At 54.0% G+C, this 13,301-nt stretch overlaps 1 protein-coding gene across 10 annotated transcripts in view; it reads left to right on the forward strand.

Moving 5' to 3' along the window:
* TNS1 (tensin 1) overlaps positions 1–13,301 on the forward strand; it is a 184,503-nt gene that overhangs the window by 35,180 nt on the left and 136,022 nt on the right. The window lies entirely within an intron of this gene.

Genomic DNA, 13,301 nt, shown 5'->3' on the forward strand with positions numbered 1-13,301 from the left:
ATATACTTGGAAATGATGCTCTCGTACTTTCTATAATAATCATGTATCTACATATATTATTGCCGCTGTCCCTTCATCAATCAGCTGATGATAGTGACCACATTTCTGATGGGTCCTCATTCCATAGTTTCTATCGCTGGCCTCTCCCTTCCAGGTTTCCTTACAGGCTCCCAGACGGGGGTGGGGGTGTGGGTGTCTCTGTCCAGCTACACGTGAAATCCAGAGCCTGATTATCCTTCCCTTCCCAGCTTCCTTTCTCTGGCCTTGGCCTGCAGGTCTGCTGCCCTGTCCCCAGGAAAGAGGGGGCTCTGGAAGGAGGGGCTGTGGGGAGAGAGCCACACCCCAGAGTGTCTAATCTGCTAAATATTGTGTCCCTGAGATGTCTATGTAAGGCTTCCTGGCTTGCTCAGAGCGGGGATGGGTGGTGGGGGTGGTGGGAGGTGGTGCATGGAGTGGGAGTAGGGGGCCGGGAGGGGGTGGCCAGCAAGCAACACCCATTGCACGGCTCTGGAAAGCACAGCTGCCTTACCAAGCCGGCGGCTGGGATGGCCAAGTCTTCGTGGGAACACCCCCCCCCCCGCTTTCAGAGGCCCTCTCCACCATGACCCCATGTCCTGTGCCTCTGTGGCCTCTGCCTTCATCACCAGCCAAGGTCCTGTGCTCTTGGAGCCTGGTCGGCTGGTGTCAGGCTTGGGATGCTGCTCTGATCCTGCCTGATCCCTTCTCCTTAGGGCTGGGAAAGTCACGCCCCAGAGTCTTCCCTTTCCATTCTCCCTTTGCTTCTGAGGCCTCTTGCCTTGGCTCTGCAGGGAGGCAGTGCTGCCTCCTGGGGAACGAGGAGATAGGGATACTTGGGTCCTCTTCTTGGCTTTTTTTTTTTCCCAGCAGAAAGGAAACCTGGCGCCTTTGGGAAGCCACAGCCACTCTCTGGCCCTCACTGTTCTCATGTGAGAAATGTCCAGAACAGCTCTTGACTTCATTGACTGAGTTGCCAAGAGGGGCACTTGAGGTTTAGGTGTGAGTGTGTGTGTGTGTGTGTGTGTGTGTGTGTGTGTGCGCGTGTGTGCATGCATGCACAGACTTTAGAATTGCTGCCTGGAACATGGGTCAGGCTACAAGGTGAGAGAAGACTGAGGTGAGGTTGCCCTGCATTACCGAGGTGCAACAGAACTTTCTAGCTCCTGGTCTCTGTCGCAACCACATCTCTCATTCTCTCCTTGTTGCCTCTTTCCTTTAGGGACCTCAGGTTCCTTGGCTTTGTTCCTTCTCTTTCCTGTCCGTTCTCTCTGTGTGCCTTCTTCTGGGACCTGGGGGCCTTTGGGGGCCTCAGGATCCTCCCTTGTTCCCCAAGGTCCAGCCCTTCGTCCTGACTCTCCAGCCCTGAAATCCACGGACCTCTCCTTCTTGACTCCATGCAGGGGCAGCCCTTTTCTCAGTATTCATGTCTCCGTTTCCCAAACCCTTGGTGACTTGGAGGTTGGTGGGTGCATGTCCTCCTGTCCCCTGTTCCGGGGACACTTCTCATGCCTCTGGCAGCTGCAGTTACCCCAAAACATCCCCTAACATCTGACACTTTTGTGGGGGTGTTGCCCTTGCATGTGTGTTACTCAGAGTCTCCTCGAGTCTGTAAGGAACACGAATTTTTTCCTGAGAAAGGTGGTCCCTGAGATGTCCCTGATCTCCCTGGTGGCACTGAAAGTACGTGACTTAAGAGTCAGCCAGGAGGGGGATGGTTTGAGGTCCTGGGAAGAGCCCTGGCTTAGGAGCTGGAAGACCTGGGTTTCAAATTCTGGCTCTCTCACTTCCTAGCAGTGGGGTCTCAGTCCCTTCACCCGCAGGACACAATGAGGTCATTGAGTTGTGGTGAGCATGGGGGTGAAGCAGCCCCTGGCGAGAGGAGCTCCTCCTGGCAGGTGTGTACTTAGTGCCGAGGTGCGTGGGGGTGTGTGTTTGCCCAGCGTGGGGCTGGAATTCAGAGAGGTCTTATAGTTTAGCTCGCATCTCAGGATGGACACAAACCTCCTCTCCTTTCCTGCATGCAAGTCTCTGGGGGAAAACTGAGGCCTACAGAGGTTTGGGGTCCCTGGAGAGGGGGAGAGTGGCAGGCCCCTGGCCAAGGTGTCTGTGCCGGTGGCGCCGGTCTCTGGGGCTCCTCCGGGGCGGCGCTGCGGGTGGGTGGAATCTACAGGGGTGAGACGGCGAGGCCAGAACGTGCTGAGGATGCTTGGGGCCGCTTATCTGGGGCCAGGAATGCGCTGCAGTATTATTAGCCGACGGCCTTCTCGCCTTTGGAATCACCACCCGGGTGGCGTGGCAGACATCTGTCCGGTTCTGCCTGCCCAGACAGTCCGCGGGGGCCTATGCCAAACCTCCTGTAGCTGGAGCTCATACGTGTGCCTGTGTGGATGCCGGTGTGTGTGTCAGTGTGGATTTTTGGGAGCCTTTAGGCATGGAAGTGTGTGTGCAAAGAGGGTGCATGTGTATTCTGTACACTTAGTTTCATGCCTGTGTGTGCAGGTACATGTGTGTGCATGAGTTTGAGTACATGTGCTTGTGCATAGTGCATGGGTACCTGTGCATACATGCACAAGTGTGCGTGCCTGTGAGTGTGTGAGTGCACACAATTGTGTGGCTGTGTGTGTGCGCCCACTGCCCTGGGGGAAGCATTTAAGGAGGGAGGTAAAGGGGAGGCCTATGATTCCACTGGGGCACGATGAGAGGCTGGGAGCCTGGCTGGGGCACTGTGGCCAGACGTGCAGGGCAGAGGAGGGGCTGCTGGGGCTCTGGGCGCTTGGGGTCTGGGCCACTCCCCTTTACTGGAATCCTCAGGCCCTGAGGCCAGCCTGCCTGGGTCCAAGTCCTGCCTCTATCACTCATTAGCCATCAGTTGGGCAAGTGACTTCTCCACTTCTCCAAGTCTCAGTTTCTTCATCTGTATGGTGGTGGGAATAATAGTATCTGCCCAGTAGAATTAATGAAAGAGAGAAAAAATACAGTGCCTGGAACATGCTGAGAGCCGATAAATGAGAACATATCACCATCATCATAATGATTATGGACTCCTCTGTCTGCCCCACATCTGGCCTTGGCAGGCCCTCTGTGATTGGGACCCCCAGGCGGGATGAGGACTCCTAGTTCATTCTTGCACGACAGTAAGAGGGAGGCCCGGAGAGGGCACAGACCGGCCCCCGGTCATTGGGACTCAGACCCTGGCTCCTGGGGACTCTTCCCACCCGCCGTACCACCTGGCCCCTATTTCTGGGGTGCCAGGCTGGAGAGGGAAGGGGAGTCCGGCAGGCTTCCTCCTCTGGGCCAGCTGCTGCAGACAGCCAGGACTGATCTGTTCCCCATTCAGCTTCTTACAGGACCGAAGTTTCCACTCTCTGTCCTAACTGCTGTCCTTGAGTCTCCTGCTTTCCAGCTCCCCTGATCCTGCTGCAAGTCCTGAGGGAGATGAGGCGGCTCCCAGGAAGGCAGACCCCAGGGTCCTCTCCCCCTTGCCCCGTCCTGCCCGGGAGAGCTGGCATCTGGCTCTGAACTTTTGTCCTCGCATCTGGTTGGGATGCCGCAGCTCCGCCTTCCGCTCCTGACTGTGGCCAGATGGGGTGGGTTTCCTAGGGAGTGCTGGGCCCATGCAGAGCCGAGCCCCCACCTGCCCTTCCTCTGCCCCTGCCAGCACATCCCACACTCTCTGGCTTGGACCTGCCAGGACTCTCTGGACCTCCCAGGTGCCAGCACCGCTGCCCGCCCCCGGGAAGCGGGCCCGGAGTGTCGCCAGGACTGTGGAGGTGGGTGTGGGCACTTTGGCGCCTGGGCATGGTGGGCAGGCTGGGCAGAGGCAGGTGAGGTCTGCTGGGATCCCTCAGCCTGGACAGGCGGTGGTTGCCCCGGACACCAGCCAAAAGAGACTTGTTCCTCATAATCGTCACCAACTACCTGGAAGGAAAAGAAAAAACCACCACCAACAGCAAAAACAGCCATCAAACTTTTTTTTTGAACCTGCTGTTAATGGCCGATTGGCTGTACATTATTAAACAGGCATCTGGGAATCTGCCAGGGTAGGGTGCTTGAGCCAAGACTCCCAGCTTGAACAAAATGTTCTTAGGAAAACAGTCACCCGCAGGGTCCCTGGGGAGGAGCAGCCAGAGGGAGGGGCTCCGATGGCTGCCCCTTGCCTTGCTCACCCTTCCTGCCCTGGCCTCTGTTCTGGTCACCAGTGGGGAGCAGGACTGGGCTGCACCTGGAACCCCAGCATCACCACCCTCTTTCCTTCCTGATGGTTAAGTGGACCCGGTCCTGCTCCTATCCTCGCGTGGCTAAGCCCAGCCCCGGCCCTCCTGGGGACTAGTGTGATGCAGGTTGAGAGCTGGGTGCATGGCTCTAGGGTTGACTGTATTGAGTTCCTCCCTGTGGTGACATCGGGACTCCCTACTTGTCCTTTCTGGGCTTCAGTTCCCATATAGTGACGATGAGAGCATTGGGTTGGTCAACTCTAAATTCTTGTCAACGTTTGTGAGCCCCAAATCGAGTGGCCTTGGGGAGACGATGGGAAGATTGTTTCCCAGAGTTTGGAGCCTTTCTTGCCCCATCCCTGGTCCCATCGGTGACACCAGGAGCCATGTTTCAAGCAAGCCCTGACAGGAGGGACTGATCACTGGGCCTGTTCACACCTTTTTGGACAATCCCTCAGGCCATCTTGGAGCCAACCAGGGGAAAGGTCAAATGTCTGAAGGTGATAGCAGGTGGGAGAGAAAGACGGGGCTCTGGTGTTTAAATGACTTCCCTCTTGGTGAAGCCAATGTGGCACAAGGGAACATGGATAAAAAGCACAGAATGGGGTTGAGGTCACCACCAGGGTGGACCCACCACCTTCTGCACGGTCAGGCTGCTGCTGGCATGTGTGTGTAGGTCATCGGCTTGGGCACTGAGTCCTAAGGAACCATCCCTGAACCTCCTGGACGTAAAATGATGCTTTGGAGCACACAGCTGGGGTTCAGGCCTGTTGCCCTGCCTCTCTGCTATTGTCTTCCTGAGTTCGCCTCCCGTGTCTGAGCTCCCTCGACTGTTCCAAGTGGGGTTAGAAGGACATCTACTCCCCGGCCTGTGGTGAGGAGGGGATGAGCTCATAAAGTGTGTGCGGGGTTTATAAAGGGACCTGGCACGTGTTAAGCGCACATTAGCCGTTAGGAGCTAAGCAATCCCTCCCTCTGGCTTCCCAGTCTTTCCCCTCGCACCACTCAGCACTGTCCCTGTCATGTGTTTGTGCTTCTGTGTGTTCAGTGTCTCGTCCTGTAGACCAAGTGTTCCTGAGGGCTGGTGCTCCATCTGGCTTTGCGTGTGAGCCGCCTGTGGTGCCGGCCCGACTTGCTCAAAAGCATCTGCTGCATGGATGGGTGAATGTGTGAATGAATGAAGGCCACCGGGGGTGGGATCAGAAGCAGGGAAACAACCGAGTACCTGGAAGGTGGAAAGATCCACACACTGTGGGAGAGCTGGGAATGCCTCGCCTGCGAAGTCAGTATTTGGAGAGAGAGAGAGAGAGAGAGAGAGAGTGTGTGTGTGTGTGTGTGTGTGAGAGAGAGAGAGAGAGAGAGAGAGAGAGAGAGAGAGAGTTGCTGCTCCGTGGAGACTTCCAGCGTCAGCTGGCCGTGGGAGTGAGCTCTGAGGGCTGGGTATGGGGAAGCAGAGGCTGGTGAGCGAGCCTCTGTCAGACAGAGGAGCACCCTGCTCTGCGCAGGATGCTGGTGGGCAAGGTCCTGAGGTCTCTGCCGACGTATTGCTGCTGCTTCAGTTAGGAGCGTGGTAGCAATCAAAGCTGATGTCTTGGAGTGTCAGTTTCCTTATCTATAAAATGGAGTTAATAATGGTCAATACCCATAGGATTGTTGGGAGGATTAAAGTTACTATCCACAAGCTCAGGGAATAGTGCCTGGCACATGGAAAACACTCAATGAGTGTGAGTGTTTATGAAAGAAACTAGACATATGTGAGAAGGAGAGATGAAACGTGACTCTGGGGTGGGGGTGGTGAAGGCTTCTTTGAAGGAGGAGGATGTGGCGGATGCTCTGTGTCAGACTCTGCGGTCGTTTGTCAGAGTGGTTAATAACTTGTCTGAGGTCACACAGCTGGTGAGTGAGGTGGCCAGTCTTCAGAGATGGTCCGGGCAACTCCAAAGCCTAGACTTTTCTTTCTCCACCCCTGGACCTTGGTAGGGAAGGGCCAGTTTTCCCTGGCTCTCATACCCCAGGAGGGACGGACCTCATGTCAAGGTGGAGCAAGGAGATTATTATTACCTATAGGGGTAAGGCTGGAGTCCTCTGGAGGGAGTCTCCAGCTCTGCTCAGCCCGGAATGTCCTATATAATTAAGAAAATGTGGGGAGGAGGGGGCAGGGGGAGGGCTGAAATTTTCAGCAGCTCATTGCGATGGAGCATAGAGCAAGAAGTAGTCTGAAGAAGAAGAACCCTGGAGGCATGAGGTTCAATGTTAAGGAGAAGGAATGGTGGGATGAGGGTCGGTTAGGAGGTGAGAGAAAGGAAGAGGCATAGAAGATAAGGAGGTGGGAAGGCCCAACAGGTGATGAGGGACAGGAGGGGAGGAATCCAGCTTTGGCAGGACCTGGGCAGGACTTTGGGCAAGGGTGCCCCTTTGGGGGCAGTCCCCACAGAGCAGTGGCAAGGGGTGAGTCTTGGGGTGGGGGGTGGGAAGCCAGTTGGCCAGCCTGGGGCAGCATGTGCAAGCCAAATGTTCAGCCGCAAGCCTGGCTCCTCGCCCCTCCAGCTCAGCAGCCGGCTTGGCTCAAGGTCAGCGCTCAGGCTGGGGCCAGCATGCTCCCTACTGATCAGTGCCCACGGGCCTGGCCTCGTCAGGGTGCTGTTGCATCCTCAGCAGCTGTTCAGGCCCTGACTGATGCTGCCTTTCAGATGTTCAGGGATGAATGGGAAATGGTCCCACGCTTCACAGAATTCACAGATGAAGAGGCAGGGAGACAAAGGGGGTGTATGGGGCCAGTACAGCCGGCCCTGGCTCACTTTCCCAGGACAGTTTTTCAAATATTTGATGATGTATGTTGTGTCCTTTCTTTATCATCTGAAATAAATACTGGGCCCAATTTCTTTAGCCTTTCCTGTGCTTAAAAATATTTTTTTAATTAATGTTTATTTTTGGAGAGAGAGAGAGAGACAGAGACAGATACAGAGAGTGAGAGGAAGGAGGGGCAGTGAGAGAGAGAGAGAGGGAGACATAGGATTCGAAGCAGGCTCCAGGCTCTGAGCTGTCAGCACAGAGCCCCACATGAGGCTTGAACTCACGGACCGTGAGATCATGACCTGAGCCGAAGCCGGATACTCAACCGACTGAGCTACCCAGACGCCCCTCTTGTGCTTTTATTCAACAAATACTTATGGAATATCTTCAGCTGTCCTCTTCTGGCTGCTGTTTGGTTTATAGAATATAGGAGAGAACTCAACACTTCTGATGATGTCTGAGAGGCATGGGATAGAATAGAACTCTCATCTCCTTTCGTCTAGATTCCATACCTCTATTGCAACCCAAAGAGCATGTGCCTTTTGGTGACAGCCATATCCCACTGACAACAGAATTCTGAATTTTCTGTTTTCTGTTTCCACTAAATCTTAGACTTCTCCTTGCATGAGCTATTATTAAGTCAATGTTTTTATTTCATGACTTTTTAACCTTAGTTTAGGACTTGACCTCAAGAGAAATGTTCCCTTACTAATTCTGGCCTGTTTATAGTGTCGATTTTGTATTTTGGTTCAGTTCAATGTCATCCTTTTGCCTTTTTACCTTTGTGTACTTGGTAAGCCTCTGTTCTAAGTCTTCATCCAAGTTACTGATAAGTATGTTGGACAAGCCAGGGCAGAGGACAGAGCCCTTTGGCAAGTCAGGAAGTTGACATTGATCTATTAATCAACACCCCTTGGCTTGCTGGCTAGGAATCCGCTCAGCTTTCTATCTCGTCTCCAAGCATTTCAACACGGCTCCTGCCAACACCTTCCTGAAATCCAGATAACCTGGTGTGGGGGATTCCCCGGCTGTCCAGCATAGGAACCTGGTAATAATGGGGTTAAGGGTGGTGGGTGTGTTGAGTGAAGGAGGGCTGTGGGTTCTCTGGAAGGATCCAGGCTGAAGCCGGTAGCCGGTGACCATCGCTGGTTTAGACTCGAGAGGAATCCTGTCCCAGAGGTGATTAAATCCCAGAGTCCCTACCGCTTTAAAATCTGCTTTTTCAGGGGGGACAGGGATTTGTGTGCAGTGAGCTGGCACCAGCAGTGACTTTCTGCCCAGGACCAGTGTCTGCCTGGAAACGTCCTCCAATCTTCCAAAGGACCCTAGATGTTGTCAGATGAGGGGATGGAAGCCAAGGAGGACCAAGAGCGTCCTCTGGTCACCAGGGCATTGGTGGCTGAGTGGGGCTGGATCCCAAGGCCCAGACTTCCAGTCTGAGGTTCTTGGGGGCTGGGTCCAAGTGCCTTTCCTGGGTGGAAACTGAGGCAGGCTCAGGAGGGAGGGGACAAGCTGTTGGCAGGCCACCCAGAATCTGGAAGATCTGGAGCTTTTCCCTCCCTGGGGCGGTGTGTGGCAAAGGGCCTGAGGCTCAGGCCCGCTCAGTACTGGGAGAGATGCTGGGAATGCATGCAAATGAGATGCAAATAGGGGACAGTGGTGAGGAGGGGGTGCCCCTACTGCTGCCTCAGTCTGACCCCAGTGTCAGGATGACAAATAGAAAAGGAAGAGACCTGTGACCTGGGCTGAGGAACCCAGCATCAGGAAGGAAGGGAGAGGGGCTCTGGGGGGCGGCAGGGTGGGGTGTGGCTTCTGGAGCTAGCTCTGGGGTGGGGGGCAGCTAAGGGGGGGGCACCAGAGGGTGGCCCTGAGATGAAAGCATCCTGGGAGAAAGCTCACACTCATCTCTAGCTGCGGTGGTGGTGGTGGTGGTGGTGGTGGTGGTCAGAAGGGAGAGGGTGCAGCCCAATGCATAGACATTGACCAAATGCCTACTGTGTCCCCCAGGGCCTGGCTCCCAGCCAGCCGTGTTGTGGGCCCATCAAGATTCGGAGGTTCAGGGCTTTCCCCCTGGGGACCTGGGCATGTGGCCCTCCCGGCCCTTTCTGTGGTAGACATGGAGGAAGAGAGTGGGGGCCAAGGGCACTAGAGAGGGGCAGCTCCAGCCCCCTCCCCCTTGCTAGGAAGGTCAGGAAGTCAGTCCCCACCTGCTGGAATTTGGTGATCTACTCTTAGCTCTCAGCTCAGAGGAGCTTGCCTTTAGTGCCAGAAGGATCTGGGGACCTGGTCCTGCAAGAGTGGGGGTTACATGACACGATGACCTCCAGAGGGAGCGCCAGGACCCAGAATTCCCAGTCTTGGGAGCTAGTGAAAGAGCCTTCAGTTGCAAGACCTGGATTCAAATTCTGTTTGTTTCTTTTTAAAAAACAATTTTTTTTCATAGTCAGTCCCTCTAGCTCCAGCCCTGGAGAAGGGCCCTGGACGGAAGAAGGTAGTAGACCGGAAAGGATAAACGTGCTAGACGGGTGTGTTGGGGATCCTTTTTGTTACCCTGGTTGTGATTCTGTAAGCTCTTGACGCCGAGAGAGAAGAGAAGTGATCAGCTGTTTGTAGGTCACATGGGAAAGAAGTTTTTCCAGTACAATTCAACGTTCCACGGAAACACCGCAGAAGTGAGGGGCGCCTGGGTGGCTCAGTTGGTTAAGCGTCTGCCTTCAGCTCAGGTCGCGATCTCATGGTCTGTGGGTTCGAGTCGTGGGTTCTGTGCTTGGAGCCTGGAGCCTGCTTCAGATTCTGTGTCTCCCTCTCTCTGTGCCCTTTTCTTGCTCAAGCTCTGTCTCTCTTCTCTCAAAAATGAATAAATGTTAAAAAACATAAAAAAAAATAAAAAACAATTTTTTTAAACGTTTATTTGTTTTTGAGAGAGACACACAGAGTGTTAGTGGGGAAGGGTCAGAGAGAGAGAGAGAGAGGGAGACATAGAATCAGAAGCAGGCTCCAGGCTTTGAGCTGTCAGCAGAGAGCCCGACATGGGGCTCGAACCCACGAACCATGAGATTATGATGTGAACTGAAGTCGGCCTCTTAACCGACTGAGCCACCCAGGCGCCCCTCAAATTCTGTTTCATCAGCCGCCCTGTGGTTTTGGGTTAACTGCTCTGAGCCCGTCTCTACGACTGGGCTAAGAGTGATCGCCTTATAGGCATCTCGCAGATATGAATGGGGGTCTGCACAGAAGAACACACGGGAAAGTTTTGGTGCAGACTAGGTGCTCAAATATTGCTGTAGATGGAATGAAGGATGAAATGGGGGCAGCCGTGTGCTGGCCCATGGGGCCAGAAGGCCAGGGGGAGTCTGTATTCAACATTCGGGGGCCAGTATTTCCCTTGACTCTATCATTGCCCTTTCTTCTCTGTCTCTGTGTGTCCCTTTGTCCTTTCTGTCACATCCCCTCCTGTTCCTTTGAAAGTGCCTAACTCAGCACCTGGCCCTGTCATGCACCATTCATTTCCCTGCTCTTCTCAATGGCCACTCTGTGGCTCAGTGGCCCAGTCCCAGTGCCCCCAGCGTCATCTCATTCCTCTTTCTGGGTCTGACCTCCTCTTTGTCCTGCTCTCTCTCCTCCTGACTTTCCTTGCTCTCTGTTTCTCCTGCTTCTATCTTCCATCAACAAGCATCCATTGAATCCTTGCTGGATGCCAGGCACAGCAATGCTACTTTCTGGGTTCTGTGTCTCTCCCTGCCTCCTTGCTGCCGGCCTCTCTCCCTCCCGCCCCTGCCCTCCCTTCCCCCAGCTCCACAGGCCCCAACACTGGTATTATTCAGTTTTATGAGAAACCCCCAGGCCTACCCTTGAATGGACCAACCACAACTGGAACCAGATGTGGAGTCCAGCACGGTGGGGATGGGAGAAAGAGGGGAGGGAGGGAGGGAGGGGGGAAGGGGGCATGGGCTGGCCTAGGAGGTGGGGAGGGGATGGGGGATGGGAGATGGAAAACCCTGGGAATCCCTTGTCTGCTCTGGCTCTGGGGAGGAGGGCTGCATGGAGGGGAGGGAATAAGGGCTAAGCAGTCTTCTGTAGAAAGAAGCTCTCACTGTGTGTGTGTGTGTGTGTGTGTGTGTGTGTGTGTGTGTGTGTGGTGTGTGTGTGTGCACGTGCATGTGTGAGAGGCTGACACTGATACTGGGGAAAGCTCAGGGAGGGAGTGGGGGTGGATGATCAGCTATGCGACAGCTCTTGGAAATAAAGGGGAAGGCTACTGATTTTCTTTGGAGTTTCCTAGTTCCTTGGAATCGCCTCCCTCCTTCCCTCCCATCCCACAGACTTTTTGTCTACAGAGTTTCTAGAGACTTACCGAATTCATGCCTCCTTCCACAGAAGGGTTGGGGAAGAGAGGTGGTATTGGGGTGGAGGATGGAATGTGTCACCTCCAGTGGCTCCTTGCTAGCAGCTGAAGCAGGCATCTCTCAGAGTCCCCTGATCTGCTGCAGACGTGGGGTGGGTGGGATGCATGTGGGATCCCCGTGTCTTAGCAAGGTCAGTGTTTCTCGTGGTCAGCTTTGTAGATAGCTTTGAAGAGAAAAGTCTGCCAGCAGTTATCTTGGGACAGCTTCGTGCAGAATCAGGCATTAAAAAGTATTCTTTTCTTCAGTCTGTAACCAATCATCCATCTATCCATCATTCTACCATTTGTGTATTCATTCTGGTTCCATTGAGAATCTATGTGGCCACCTTGTGCTGGGCACCGAGCACTCTAGGAAAGAGAAAGGAGATGGTGAATGAATCTTGCTCATCTCACTGGGACATAGAGAAGTGCACCCAACCAGTGAGTGTCCCAGCCTTCATGTATGAGCAAGAGCCTTAGGTATTCAGAGGAGGGGCCATTACCTACCAAGTGGGGCAGTTGCAGAAGGACCCAGGGAGGATGTGGCTTTTGAATTGAGGCCTGATCACGGAGAAGGAAAAAGGGCAATGGTGCCTTGAACGGGCTCAGAGGGAGGGCTGTGTCACAGAGGGTCCTTCTGCAGTGCTGGGACTGGATCTGGTAGGCAAGGGGGAGCCTGGAATACTTTGGTGTCAATCTGGATGATGGTGGGGTGTGGGTTGGAAGGGAGGGGCAGGGAGGATGGCATGTCTGCCGTGCATGACCCAAGACAGGGAGGGGGGGTTTCCACTTTTATGGCAGACTCCCCATCCACCTTTAGAGGAGTCTAGATCGATGACATGGAATCTCTCATTTCTCTCTGTGATCGTGACAGGGGCTGAGTCGCCCTTGGTCTGCAAGGATGTGGGGGTGAGCAGGACAAGGCTGTTAGGATTCCCCTTTGCCCCAGAGTTGGGGCCAGGGAGGGCTGGGCAGTTTCCCTACATAGTAGGCAGTCTCAGAGGCACATTCCATGGGGCCATGTCTCTCCTATCTCTGTCTCTGGCAGCACCTACCCGCTCACAGACCGAGGCTACCTGCAAGGCCGGTAGGTTCTGAAATACTGGAATTTGGGACTCTGGGAACCCAGACTCTCCACCTGGGAAGGGGTGAGTCATCTTGGGGGTGGGCGCAATGATGCTTCTGTCTCCAGCCTGTCCATATTAGGGTCCTCAGAAGGTGCCCTCTTCCCCCGCATCCTCTAGGGTTTCCTGGTCACCGAAGCAGGGGGAGAAGCCCTTCAAAGTGCCAATCATTGCCCTGTGACACTGGTCCTAGATACCCCCAGGTCTTTTCCGAGACTGTTTGGCCCTCCTCTGGGCCTTCCCTGTCACTTTCCTGGGGGAGGGTTTGGATGAATTAATAAAATTAGTGAGTGTTAGAACTGGAAGACATCTTGAAGACCTTTGGATCCAAACTCAGCATACTGCAGGGGAAACTGAGGCACAGAAATGCAGGTCACTGGCCCAGGTGGGGAAGAGAATGGCTTTTCAGTCTCTGGAGAGCTGAGTGGTGGGGAGTTTGGCTCTGGAGCGAGGCTATCCAAGGTCGAGTTTCTGCTCAACGCCGTCCTGTGTGGTCTTGGACAAGTTACTGAACCACTCCAGGATCTTTTTCTTCAGCTAGAATAACAGGAAGATTTAAAGAGTAAGAGAGAGAGAATATTCTTCTAAGCATCCTGCATGCAACAGGTGTGTAGCAAATAAATGACTTCCCTTCCGCTCAAAATAATCCCGCCGACTTCTTACATTCAAACTTTTCAAATCACGTTCCCCCTGATATTTTGAATTATAAAAAAATCTTGTCTACGTAGGAAAGTTGAAAGGATTAAATGGTAAACTCTGTGGATTCTA

The sequence above is a fragment of the Suricata suricatta genome, chromosome 3, assembly GCF_006229205.1.
Source record: "Suricata suricatta isolate VVHF042 chromosome 3, meerkat_22Aug2017_6uvM2_HiC, whole genome shotgun sequence".
Lineage (NCBI taxonomy): Eukaryota > Metazoa > Chordata > Mammalia > Carnivora > Herpestidae > Suricata > Suricata suricatta.